This window comes from Cornus florida, unplaced genomic scaffold, assembly GCF_030987335.1.
Source record: "Cornus florida cultivar Cherokee Brave unplaced genomic scaffold, ASM3098733v1 CherokeeBrave_3.0.0_Hap2_Chr06, whole genome shotgun sequence".
In the NCBI taxonomy this organism is placed as follows: Eukaryota; Viridiplantae; Streptophyta; class Magnoliopsida; order Cornales; family Cornaceae; genus Cornus; species Cornus florida.
In genome coordinates, this window is record NW_026775576.1 from 21,312,503 (window position 1) to 21,324,498 (window position 11,996).

Genomic DNA, 11,996 nt, shown 5'->3' on the forward strand with positions numbered 1-11,996 from the left:
ACGGGCCCCGCCGAGTCCGGAAAAGTGGAATTTGAGCAAACACGCTGAAATGGCAAAACTCCGTGAACGAAAAAGATTCAAAATGAGAAAATATGAATAACGGAAGAAACGGTGTCAAAAACTGAGTTCAGAGCAGAGAGATATGCCCCGAACAAGTTCGGCGGCAACTAGGGCCAAAAACCCTAAAATTGAAGAAAAATGACCAGAAGGAAATTCAAAGAATTTACGAGTCGACAAAAAGTGAAAATGAATTCCGTACGAGGATCCGGGCTCCAGATGAAGTATTTTGTAATAACTTTCATTAATTACAAAATGGCCCCTCCAAAAAGGGTTAATTGCACTAATGCCCCAGAATGAAAATATCTTCCAAAAATATTTTCTTAAAAACCCCTGAAATAAAATATCTTCAAAAGGTATTTATGAAAAAAACCCCAAGGAAAGAAAATAATTCCAAAGAACTTTGCATCTATGCCCCTATGGACACCGGGAGCAACCAGAGTACTTTCTTGCAAAAGTAAATATACGTATTTCGTAAAAACCACTTAGAATGAAGACACGTGAAGTCAAAAACCAACACCAAACACAAGGAGTGAGGTTACGCCAACAAAGTGACAAACGGGGAAAAGACATAATAGGGAAAATGACAAAAGAGGGAAAAAGACGAAAAAGTGAATAGTGTCGAAAAACGAAAATTGTGGAAATAACTCTATCCTCAAAGGAAGTTGTCAATCCACGGAAAAGAGTCTCAGAAACCATTTTTGAGCACTCAAGACGACACTAAGTGACGAAAAACCATCCACAGAAAAGAAAAGACAACGGAAAAAATTTATCCGCAAAATTTGAGGAAAAATGATAAGGAAGAAAATGACCGGGTCATTACAACCTTCCTACCTTAATGGGATTTTGTGAAGAAAATGACCGGCTCATTACAACCTTCCTAACTTAATGGGATTTCGTCCTCGAAATCCAGCCCCAACAACACAAAAGGCCTAACTTAATAGGATTTCGTCCTCGAAATCCAGCCCCAACAACACAAAAGGCGAAACTAGGATAACTACGGAGTGCATCTCTGAGTATCCCACGACATGCTACGAAAGCAACCCCAAGGCTGAAAGACAACGCACAAGCCAATGTCATTCGCACCCACGTGCTTACGACAGGACAACCTCTCAAAAGAAAAGTGACCACACGGCCACCCAACAAGTCAAAGGTCACTCACAGAACCCTATACCAGTCAAAGGAATGGAAGACAACAACCGTAAGCATTTCTCCTGATGAACTATCATACCGATCCAAAAACAATCCCCAAAAGAACTCCAAGATAATCACGTATCAAATCAAGGTACAGAACAAAGACAACATGGCAGTACGAATGGCGACCAGAACCCACCCACGACGTACTCAAATGTGTGGTAGCAACGATAGTACCTAGTGCCCGCCTACACTTACTCGTCAGTAAGGTACCATCGACGGCAACTAGCACTCGTCCAAAACACACAACTTTGTACGGTAGCATGACAGTATAAGGCACTTGTTCATAACCTGCCCCCCACTAGGTCTACCCATGAAACCTTTCGATACCAATGACATCAATGTCAAACAATCATTACCAGCAGCACCACGGAAACCAGGCATTCTGTGAGAGTTGCGATATGGTCCAAAATGTCTGGCCGGACCATTCTGGCCAATCCAAAACTCTGACAACAATGTCATAGGCACCGCTACGCTTAAGGCCTTAAATCCTCAATACTGAAAAAACTGACAACCACAAGTCTCAAAACACTGTTGTCAACCACACCAGTCATGAATCCAAAGCCTGACAAGTGTATGCCTTCAAGCCAATGGATCGTACTTTAGAATTCAGACAACATCATCATCGCCTTAGTTACAATGACTCCCAACAAGACAATGCACCCAAAATCCTCCACGTCATGCTAAAGCTAACCTATTACAAGGCTACGCCAAGAATCAAGACATTGGATTGAGTTCACACACACAATCCTGACAACCAAGGTTATACAACCCCAAGTACAGTACAAGAATAATAAAAGAAATGAACTAATTAGGCAATTAGTCATGAAACATATATATATCTATACAAGTATACATTCACAAGTATACTAAGAAATATCAAAATGCAAATACAATATATGTATATGTACAAGTATAAATTCGCAAGTATACTAAGCAGTACTAAATCCATGCTAGACAAGTATACAGGCTCAAGTATACTAAACCCAAACAGAATGAAATAAAGAACGTGCAAGCATACTTGGTACAAGTATACTAAACATAACTAAAATTCTATGCACCAAACAACTAAACACATAGTGTACAAGGGTAACCAAATATGCTACCTATCACATAGGGGTCAAGCATCAGAGACATACTACACATCACCTATGACGCTAGCATGACAAACAGATATAGTAAATAGAAAACACACTATCTATTCCAGCACATAGCCATCAAATAGTCACATCCCCTAACATGTTTCAAAGGCATGCTCAAAATAACAAGGCATATAAACATATAAGAATGACTATGCAAATAACAATCCTGCAAAATCACAAGCAAGAGGGGATGAAATGCCTCTCAGAAGAACAAACTCACTAAAGTGAATCCCAAAAACCCGGATGAGTCCAATCCCTCACAGCAAGGAAGTGAATCATCTCCTAGAATGAACACTGGGGTTCCCGAAACAAAGAGTCTACAAATCTTTCCCAAGACTGGCTCAAACACAAGGTGGAATCCTAATGCCACACAATATAAAATCACCACTCTAAGAAGGAAGGGCATGGGAACCTCGCCGTTAAGGCCTACAAAGACAAAACTTCCAATCCCCAAGGAAGGACTCGAGTCAATCCGACTCGTCGTCCCATGGCGTTAGAAACAAGACACCAATGACGTCACCACATCAAGGTTACCACGAAACCCCAAGAGATGATGCCCTAGCACCCTAGCATCAATCTCAACCAACCAAGCTGGAACAACCCACAATGCCTAAACAAGACATAAAAGTAAGCAGTTGACATGTCACATAGTAATAGACTACATACTCACATAAGTAGTAAGGTCATATAAGGCATGTCAATGTATGCATCATACTATCATACTAAAAATAACAAGTGTATTCAATACGCTAAAGTAGACAAGCATAACCAACATGCTAAGCAGACAAGCGTAAGTCAATATGCTAAAACAAATAAACATATACAATGTACAGAAGCCGACAAACATATACCGTATGCTAAGGCAGACAAGCACATACAACATGCTGAGATCTACAAGTATATACAATGTACTAAAGTAAATAAGCATATGTATCATGCTGTGATAGTTAAGGTAAACTTCTAAATTTACATCCACATAAGCACGTAAGCAAGTTATCAAGAAGCAACTAAACACATAGAGCATGGCAACACAAACATGGTATGCACCCAAAACCCGTCGTCCTAAGGTTTTCAAACCTAGGAGCTCTGATACCACCTGTGACGGCCCTGGTTTTTAGGCTAGCGTGTCCTATGATGAACCGAAGATTGACCCGGTAACGGATCCGATATGCGGAAGCGAAAACAGAAAACAAGACTCTAAGAGGTCAAAATGACCTTCCATGAGGTCATGGAACTCAATGAGAACTGACGTGGAAGCAAAAGACCAAAAATATGACAAATAAGCCCCCAGGGGCAAAATAGTTATTTTTAAAAACTGCGGACTCGGGTGCCACCGAGCACACCGCTGGAATGACAACGAAAAACTAATCAAGATGGACTCAAGAATCACTTGATTCGGAGTCCGAATGAAAAAATTATGAAACTCCAAAGTTTCATAAAATCAAACTTTTGGGTTTGAAATCAACGCGGCAAGGGTACTTTACATGGGTTGAAATGGTCCTTTCAGACCAAACAATATGCAACTGAGCATACCATTAGATAGACCAGGAAAAATTAATGAATCTAGACTCAAGAATCACTTGATTCGGAGTCTGGACGAAGAAGATATGAAACGTCAAAGTTTCATAAAAACCAACTTTTGGATTTAAAATCAGTGCGGCAAGGGTACTTTACAAGGGGTAAAATGGTCTTTTCAGGTATAATTTGATGCAACCATGCATACCGTTATATAGAACAGCAAAAACTAATAAACTTAGACTCAAAAATTACTTGATTTGGAGTCCAGATGATGAAGATATGAAGCCTCAAAGTTTCAAAAAATTAGACTTTCTGGGTTTCAAGTATGAGCATGGCCTGCACACGTTTTCCGAATGCAAATGGGATTTTGAGGGCTTAAATGACATTTTAGCAAAAAGTTGTGAAGAAACCCCCCCCCCCCCCAAAATCATGTTTTCTACATGACCATGTCAAGAGAAGTTTTTATTTTTCAAGTGAAATACCCGAAATGCCCCTTAGATCAGCATTTTTTCTGGAAAAACCTGGAACGGCCAGATTTTCCAGATCTGCGAGTTGTTTTCGGCATTAAGATGATTTTTTTGGTAAAAACACGAAGAAGAAAACCCCCCCCCCCCCCCCCCCTAAAATCACTTTTTCTACCCAAAACGCAAACGAAAATGAAAAGGAAACACTATGAAGTACCCAGAATGCCCCTAGATCAGGAAAGGGCAAGAAGTTGAAAAAAAGCTGCTAAGCATAGCAGAAAAACCAAAATTTGCACGTGATTTCCGGTACCAAGACAAAATTTTCTGGAAAAATACGAAGAAGAAACCCCCCCTAAAATCACGTTTTCTAAGTGACCATGTCAAGAACGGAATTTATTTCCTAAAGGAAAACCCCAAAGTGCCCTAAAATCATATTATCCAACGAAACTTCAAAATGACTTCGTAGGAAACTCAAAACACAAACGATAAGGTTTGGCTCGGAAATGACCATGCACGCAAACATAACATACCTATTTGGATGTGCTACAATGGTCCACAACTTAAAAATACCACCGATACAAAAACCGACCCCCCAACGGGCAAAAAGGCAAAAATGGAACTTGGAATGAAAACTCGGAATCCAAAAATACAAAACGGGGTCAAATGACCATTTGGCCCTTGATCACACTTCAAACATGATTTATAAGACCCTATGAAAGAATGAAAACGGAATTCCCACACCCGATGCAACCATGGTGAGACAATGACTTGGCGTGTTTCAATATTTTCAAAATATTTCATTAAGTTAAAAGTTACATAGGATACAAATTAGATGTCATTGACCGATGGCCTCATCTCATACATGTCAAATACATTGTAAAGAGTATACTTATGTACACATTCCAAAAATAGAATCAAATTTACACATTTTGACATATAAAACTATAAATGGCATTTCAAGCCAACATTTACATAAAATGAGAACTTTAAGTCTACAAATCATCCAAGCATGATGTGAATCCTAAATCTTGATCCCGGTACTTGAAAAGTGTCCCCACTACGTGGATAAGTAACATAAAGCTACTCGTAGGAGATGAGCATGCATCGACCTAGCATTTTACAATTATATCACCTTAAAGTGAAACATGTCAAAGGGACTCATGCCACTTAACGTCTATATCAAAATGAGATTCAGGGAGCATCCTAAGCTACCCATGCAATTTAAAGTGAACAACGGCATACAAGTATACATGCTTAAATATACTAAACAATGTTAAACACGTTATACAACATACAAGCATACATTTCCAAGTATACTAAATCACATTAAGACAAGTCATGCAATGTCTAAGCATATTTACACAAGTATGCATTTTATATGAAAATCTCGTAAATCAAGTATACGAACACTTGTATACTAAGCTAAAAGAGATACGCCTAAAACAAGTATACACGGCACAAGCATACTAAATCAAATCTAAACTCACAGAGCAAGCATACAAGTTCAAGTACACTATATGAGATCTGAATGCACAAAACAAGTATACAGTTTCAAGTATACTAAGTAAGATTCAAATATCCAAAGCAAGCATTATTTCTCAAGCTACAAGTAATACATGATTAACAACTTGAAATTGAATGCGAAATCAAAGTAGAAAGACTAGGACATGTGGTCACTAGACCAAGCAAGTGTTTCCGGGTAATTACGACCCACAAGGCACTACCTAGTGCGCACACGCGTAAGTTATTCCGGGCAATTACGACCCACAAGGTACTACCTAGTGCGCACTTATGACTTAGAAGACTCTTGTCTCCGTACTAGAGCCAAACCCTAGCTATCATGTGAAATATGTCCTAGCATTCCAAAATCAATAAGTCCAAAACTTATACAAAAATCAATAAGTTAGACCAAACTAATACCAAATCCACTAATGCATAAGACCATCTTCCACGCATAAATAACGTTGAATCCACACAAACCATGTCCTAGAATTCAAGTCTAGATAGCATATGATATGTCAAGCCTCCAATATGCAATTTATACACCAAAACAAGAATATTTTACAACAATTGAACCACATTACCACACTAAGCCACAAGTACTAAATAAGTCACAATTTAGTAACTAGCTTCCAAGGTAAATAATTGTAATATTCTAACAAGCTATACACCCACACAAGATATATCTAAACAAGCTATGCAAGTCAATGATATTCTATATCATGCTATGTGTAATTACCATTTCAAGATGCCTCAAGTACTAATTCTACATCAAATTTCTAATATGCTCACAAGGCGATTAAACGGACTACATTTCAAGGGATTAATAACCTATTACCTTCGATATCAATTTAAATGACCAACACACTTAAAATAAAATTAATTAAGCTCATTAATTAATTTTTCTCTAGATTTTCAAACATATCCAAATGTCCTCAATTTAATATATGTTAAAGAACTCACCAAGGCCTACATTAATATCACATTACAAGTTGATTCCATGCTTGATACAACTAGGTGAATTAAACTTTAACAAAAGATTAATATTAAATAAAATTTGAAATTCTTATTCAAATAACCCCAATTTAATATATATCAACCACCATACCAAGGCCTAAATTTCTAGCATGCCATAATTTAATTCTAAGTTGCCTAGCATCATGAGAATTAAATCTTAAATAAAGAAAATAATTATATTAAATTCTATAACTTAAACAAGGCATGCTCACAAGTTGTATATGCTCATATAATAATCAATACAACACTAATACAACCCTAAAACATCCCCCACCTCAATTTGAGATGAAAATCCCAAATCCCCACCGAATTGAAATGGCTCCGAATCCGACGAAACTCCTAGGTTTTGTCGGGGATAACACGATCTATATGAATCCCTAAGAAGCCCCATGAAAATCCAAACTTGACCTCAATCCCGAACTTGAAATTTGGTCAGAAATGGTTTCTAATAAGGGGTAATGGTGCGCGTAGTCAACACGAACACAAAACGTAAAGGCACTTCAACTTTTTAACAAAGGAATAAAGTTCAAAAGAGGAGAGAGGTGGTGGCAGCCCCCCTTGGGCTACCATGGGAGCTTTGGTAATGCAAGGTGAGTGGGAAAGATGAAAAATGAAATATTTCACCCCCCTTTTAAAGAAATCTCAAAAAGTGCCTCGAACGGGCCCTGCCGGGTCCGAAAAAGTGGAATTTGAGCAAACGCTCTCAAATGGCAAAACTCTGTGAACAAAAAAGATTGAAAATAAGAAAATATGAACAACGGAAGAAACAGCATCAAAAACTGAGTTCTGAGCAGAGAGATATGCCCCGAATAAGTTCGGCGGCAACTGGGGCCAGAAACCCTAAAACTGAAGAAAAACGACCAGAAGGAAATTCCAAGAATTTATGAGTCGACGAAAAGTGAAAATGAATTCCATACGAGGATCCAGGTTCCAGATGAAGTATTTTACAATAACTTTCATTAATTGCAAAATGGCCCCTCCAAAAAGGGTTAATTGCACTAATACCCCAGAATGAAAATATCTTCCAAAAATATTTTCTTAAAAACCCCTAAAATAAAATATCTTCAAAAGGTATTTACGAAAAAAACCCCAAGAAAAGAAAATAATTCCAAAGAACTTTACATCCATGCCCCTATGGACACCAGGAGCAACCAGAGTACTTTCTTGCAAAAGTAAAGATACGTATTTCGTGAAAACCACTCAGAATGAAGGCACGTGAAGTGAAAAACCAACTCGGAACACAAGGAGTGAGCTTACGCCAACAAAGTGACAAACATGGAAAAGACAGAATAGGGAAAATGACAAAATAGGGAAAAGGACGAAAAAGTGAATAGCGTCAAAAAACGAAAATTGTGGAAATGACTCGGTCCTCAAAGAAAGTTGTCAATCCACAGAAAAGAGTCTCAGAAACCATTTTCGAGCACTCAAGACGACACTAAGTGACGAAAAACCATCCATAGAAAAGAAAAGATAACGGAAAAAATTTATCCGCAAAATTTGAGGAAAAAGGAAAAGGAAGAAAATAACCGGGTCATTACAGGAGACCGTTTGGCACTTTCCAGGGTAGTTGCTACACTTGTGGAGAGTATGGTCATACATATAGGCAGTGTCCTAATGCCGGACAAGGACAGGGACAGCATATGCAGTAGGGGCAGAGGGTGCCAGTGCCTTTACCCGCTCCACAGGTTCCACGGATTCTGGAACAGGCGTATCCAACTTTACCAACACCGCTACTGCCTCAGGGACAGGCACCGCAGCAGCTACATTATGGCAGGGTGTACAACCCCATTCCATAGGATATTTAGGCACCTCAGGCTATTGAGGGTAAGTTTCATATTCATGGTTTACATAGACGTGTTTTGTTTGATACGGGTGCTACACACTCGTTTGTATCTTAATTTTTTGTTGCTTTATCTGGGATGACGACGAGGGTATGCAATAAACCTCAGGGTATTTCTACACCTTTGGGCAATACTGCCATTTTACATTAGAGTGATGGGCCTGTGACACTAGATATTAGTAGACTCAGATTTCTAGCCAATTTATTGATCCTAGACATGCACACATATGACGTGATACTTGGGATAGATTGGTTATCGCACTACCATGCCCAAGTTAATTGTTTTGATAGGTCTATTGTGTTTACTATACCTGGTCAGGATCTGTACGCCGTAGCTATGCCACGTTCTAACTGGGTTAATAGTACTTATTTATTTTATGTGGAGGAGGAAACGGAAGAAGAGGTTAGTGTGTCATTGGATTGCATACCAATTGTACAGGACTTTTCGGATGTTTTTCAGGAGACTCCAGGGTTGCCGCCTAGTTGCGCGATCGATTTTGTGATTGACTTAGCTCCAAGCACTATGCCTATTGCTAGAGCACCATACAGGATGGGACCAGTGAAGATGAGAGAGCTGAGGGATCAGATTCAGCAATTACTCAGCCAAGGTTTTATTCGTAGGAGTACGTCACCCTGGGGAGCACCAGTTCTGTTTGTGAAGAAGAAGGATGGTTCGCTTCGCCTGTGTATAGATTATAGGAAGTTGAACAAGGTTACTATTTGTAACAATTATCCTCTACCCAGGATTGATAATCTTTTTGATCAATTGAAGGGAGCTACGTACTTCTCTAAGATTAATTTGCATTCTGGATATCATCAGCTTCGGATTAGGGAGCAGGATGTTCCAAGGACAGTGTTTCTCACTAGATATGGATCTTATGAGTTTCGGGTAATGCCATTCGGGTTGACTAATGCACCAGCGGTTTTCATGAACTTAATGAATAAAGTCTTCAGGGCTAATTTAGATCAGTTTGTTATTATCTTTATAGAAGACATTTTGATTTATTCAAGGTCAGAGGATGATCATTCCAGACATCTTCAGATAGTCTTACAGACGCTTCATGAGCACCAGTTATATGCTAAGTTCGAGAAATGTGAATTTTGGCAGCTGGAGATGAAGTTTCTGGGTCACGTGGTGTTAGAAAGAGGAATAGCGGTGGATCCAGCCAAGGTTTCAGCAGTGGTTGAGTGGGGACTGCCTACTTCACCTACTGAGATTCAGAGTTTTCTTGGATTGGCCGAATATTATCGTAGATTCATCCATGGGTTCTTGAAGATAGTGGGACCATTCACTCATTTGACTAAGAAAGGTGTACGGTTCATGTGGGATGAGCACTGTCAGAAAGCTTTTGATGAGCTGAAGACTAAATTAACTTCTGTACTGGTTTTGTCTACCCTATAGTGCGGGATAAAGTATCTTGTCTACACAGATGCTTCCTTACAGGGTCTCGGATGTGTTTTGATGTAGGAGGAGCGACCGATTTCATATGGATCTCGTAAACTTAAGCCTCACGAGGATATTATCCAACACATGATTTGGAGTTGGCAGTTGTGGTCATTGCCTTACGCATTTGGAGGCATTATCTGTTGGGAGAGTCCTTTAGATTATTTAGCGATCACAAGAGCTTGCAGTATTTGTTCACTTAGCGAGAGCTGAATATGAGACAACGCCGATGGTTAGAGTTTGTGAAAGATTATCAATTCTCTATCCAGTACCATCCAGGGAAAGCGAATGTGGTGGCCGATGCACTCATTCGCCGACCTGTTGGTAGTCTTTCTGCTCTATTCAATACTGAGTGGAATACTTTAAAGATGGTGGATGAATTGTCGGATACTTTTATGGCTTGCATGGTAGTTACACCCTCTATCATTCACAAGGTTTTGCAGGCACAACTTAAGGATCAGCAGTGCATTGACAAAATTTCGGAGATAACTTCTAGGGAGGTTCTATTTTACTATATTAGGGCTGATGGAGGTTTGAGGTACAAGGGACGGTTAGTGGTACCTTCTGCTGACGATTTGAGGATAGATATGATGACGGAGACTCACCACTCTAAGTTTTCTGTTCATCCAGGAGGGGACAAGATGTATCAGGATATGAAGCGACAGTTTTGGTGGGCAGGTATGAAAAAGGACATTGCTCTTTTTGTCTCTCGATGCAGTACTTGTCAGATGGTCAAGATTGATCATCAGCGGCCGCCAGGAGCTCTACAGCCACTACCGATACCGGAGTGGAAATGAGAGAGTATTTCTATGGATTTTGTGGAGGGATTGCCTAATTCCTTCAAGGATCACAATTCCATTTGGGTTATTGTGGACAGATTATCTAAATCAGCTCATTTCTTGCCTATTCGTACTGACTTCACTTCGGAGCAGTTGGCGAGACTTTACATTTCAGAGATTGTGAAGTTGCATGGCATTCCATTGTCTATTATATCGGACAGGGATTTGAGTTTTGTGTCCGGATTTTGGAAGAGTTTCCAGCAGGCTTTGGGTACAGAATTGCATCATAGCACTGCTTATTATCCTCAGACTGATGGACAGACTGAGAGGGTGAATCAGATCAGGGAGGATATGTTTCGGTCGTGTGTTCTTGATTTCAAGGGCCACTGGGAGGATTATCTGCCACTTGTAGAGTTTGCATATAACAATAGTTTCCAGAAGAATATTGGTACGGCACTATTTGAGGCATTATATGGCCGACCGTGTCGACCGCCTATTTGTTGGATGGAGGTTGGCAAGACTAGATTCTTGGGTCTAAAATTCATCAAGGATACTTCGGAGAAGATCGCTCTTATTAGGGATCGCATGCGTACTGCCCAAAGTAGGTAGAAGAGTTATGCCGATCGTCGCACTCGTGCTTTGGAGTTTCAGGTTGGGGATTAGGTTCTGCTCAAAGTGTCTCCTATGAAAGGAGTAATGCGCTTTGGGAAGAAAGGGAAGTTGTCTCTACGATTTGTCAGTCCATTCATGATTAAGAACGGAGTTGGAGCTGTAGCTTATCGGTTGGCACTTTTGGATAATTTGGATCGAGTGCACATTGTATTCCATGTTTCCATGTTATAGAAATTTCTACACAATGAGGATCGGTATCAATATATCGATGTTGGGGAGATTGAGTTGCAGCCGGATGTAACGTATTTGGAGCCACCGTGTCGTATTATCGACCGTAGGGATCAAATCCTTCGTAATAAGGTTATCCCTTTGGTGCGTGTTCAATGAAGTCATCACAATGAGGCTGAGTGTAACGACCCGGGTTTTGAT